Source organism: Nicotiana tabacum, chromosome 13 (assembly GCF_000715075.1).
Source record: "Nicotiana tabacum cultivar K326 chromosome 13, ASM71507v2, whole genome shotgun sequence".
In the NCBI taxonomy this organism is placed as follows: Eukaryota; Viridiplantae; Streptophyta; class Magnoliopsida; order Solanales; family Solanaceae; genus Nicotiana; species Nicotiana tabacum.
This window is the reverse complement of record NC_134092.1, coordinates 94,411,582-94,414,505: the sequence shown is the minus strand read 5'-3', so window position 1 is coordinate 94,414,505 and position 2,924 is coordinate 94,411,582.

Genomic DNA, 2,924 nt, shown 5'->3' with positions numbered 1-2,924 from the left:
ATTTCATAACCTTTCTCACATCATTTCATTTCATTGGATCCATTGGCCACAAGTATAACTTTCACTTATATCAATCATTGCATTTCATACTTCTTTCACATCTTTATAGGTTATCAACAGTAAGACATTTTCAATCAATGCTTTAGGTATACATATGAGCAATTAAGAGTCTTAAGCATATTGAGTTTTCTCACACAATTTAGAATCATAACCTTGAATTGAAACACAATTCAAAGACATAGCATTTTAATACACATATCATTCTTGAACACATTCCCAAAGGATAACATAATGTGTTAGGAACATTCGTAACATAGAATAAGGAACTTGAGACAACCATACTTGAAACTTATGAGAACATCATTGAATTCAATTCTAAGAGAGTAGTTTAGCCAACATACCTTGCTTTGAGCTTTCCTTAAATTACTACAACGTTTCGTAAATTCTAGAAACCCTAATCTATTTTGAGACATAACAAAATTAAATTATTATTAGGAAGATATTCATGATCTCAGCTCATCTGAGCATTTTATCAAACTCTAGGTGTGCATATTTGGCTACAAGGTTCTTCTACAAGATTTCCTTCATTCCATAACCCAATCTCTACTTATTTGAGCTCAACAATCTTCCCACAAATCTTATTGGTACATATATGTATACATAATACTCTCACACCCAAGAATCATACTTCTCATGACCTACTTTTAATCAAAATCTCGAAATTTAGGGCTAGGGAGTAGAAACTTACCTATTAGATGAAGATCTTGTGAAATATTCAAGCCTTGAGCAAGAATTGATGAACAAAATAGCTAGGTATTCTCTTTCTCTCTCTAAGATAGCTCTGTCCTCTCTCTACAAAATCACATGTTACCTTCTAAAATGACCCCCTAAGGCCTTATATCAAAATTGGATCGGATATGAAAATTGCCAAAAATGACCCCCGAAGTCAATTATATGGTGCAATTATGCTATAGCATAATCGTTTTGTGGGCAGCAGAATTGCAGCATAATAATTATGCAACAGCATAATTACAGCATAATAGTCTGTCCGTCTCTGCTCCACTTTGCGATTCTTATGCGGTCCGCGGAACCGTTTTGCTATCGCAAAATGGATTATAGAACTAGCCTTTGGTAATTTGGTCATAACTTCTTGTAGGAGTGTCCAAATGACAAACCGTTTGAAGAGTTGGAAACTAGACACATAGACCTTTCTTTTGATAGGTAATACACCATATAAACCTTCATAACAAGAGAGGTATGCTAGTTTGAAATTAGGTCTTGTGTGAACTCACTTGAAACTTTATCCCATCATAAATTTTCAACTTGCCTTAGCCTTGGGGCTCTTCTTAGACCATAAACCATTCTTAATGCACCTCATACATATATTATCATGATCAATTGATATCATTCATATAATAGTCCTTTTCTGCACACAAAATAATATAATTAGCATACATCAACTTTCTTAATAGCGCTTAAGTACTTTAAAATTTTCAGGGTGTTACTTTCTCCCCCACTTAAGAACATTCGTCCTCGAATGTTTTACAAGTCCCTTCTTAGAATAGAGTTACCATAATTTTACCTCCAACCATTATACATAGGCACTTATGACTACATCGTTCTTATACATCCTTTCCAAAATTTCAACTTACTTATGGACCTTAAGATTTGGCTATCTTTACAAATTCTTAAAAATTTCGACAGAGTTTCCCATGTAACTGGGCCTATCCACCTGTCAGAGAATTTCAGAAATCAATCCTAACAATATATCTATTACTCAATGACGCATCACAGTATATATCAATAACACCGATCTCAACCTTAGGGCATTACATTAACAAAAGTGGTATCTTGACATGAAATGTACACATTTAAACCATAATGCATAGAAGGTACGTTTTTGAACCATAACCATTTGGCTCTACAAACAAGTGAGAATATTTCCTTTCCTCAACACTTTCGGCCTACGAGGTGATCTCCTCGACTCACAGACTTTACCATAGCACTTGACGGAGGCAATCTTAACTTCCAGACTTATCTAACAAGGATAGCAAATAGTTGCTCCTCATAATCCAATTATCCATTAACTTCACCTTCTTAGACATAGACACATGAAACACCGGGTACATGGAGAACAATAATAGGGAAACATCATACTCATAGTTTAGTCTATTTCCTTCAAGATTTCATAAGGCCTATTGTGATTACACATACTTTACCTTTATTAGCAATTCACATAACATATTCATAGAGAAAATCTTTAAAATAACCCGTTCACTTTCTTCAATTCTAAATCTCTACACCGAACACCCAAACTAAAACTTTTGCGACCTCCAACAATTATTCTAAGATGTGCTAGCATGAATATGACCATAAAAAATTTTATCCAGTATATTTGATCACGGAATGATGCTTCTTCTTTGACGTGTTTGAACCTTTAACCCATAGGTTTACTAAAAATATGAACAACGAGGTTCGAGATTGGCTAGAATTATTCAAGAATCTATCAATGTGCTGAGCACGGCATTTCAGGAGGTTATATTCTAAGAGACACGAAGGTTACTACCAATAGCACTAGTATGGTTAATCATCGTGATGACATTATTGATTTGACAAATGAGGCATAGAGTTGCCTAGTAGGCATTGATGATGTAGGGAAAATGTTCATGATTCTGAGATTTAAAAGAAATGAGTCATGAAAAGGACAACAACAATTGTTTCACTTCATATGTGCCTTGTTCGGTAATAGTAGGCTTCAAAGAGAGATAGCCACGTATGTGACACTAGTCGCCTCTTGGAATGTAGGAAAAAATCAGTTTAACTCGAAATAAGAATATTCTAACACGTTGAGTGTGTTATGGATTTCAAGATACATGAAGTTGCATTACGCTCTTAACAGTATTTGACACAAGAAATATATGCCA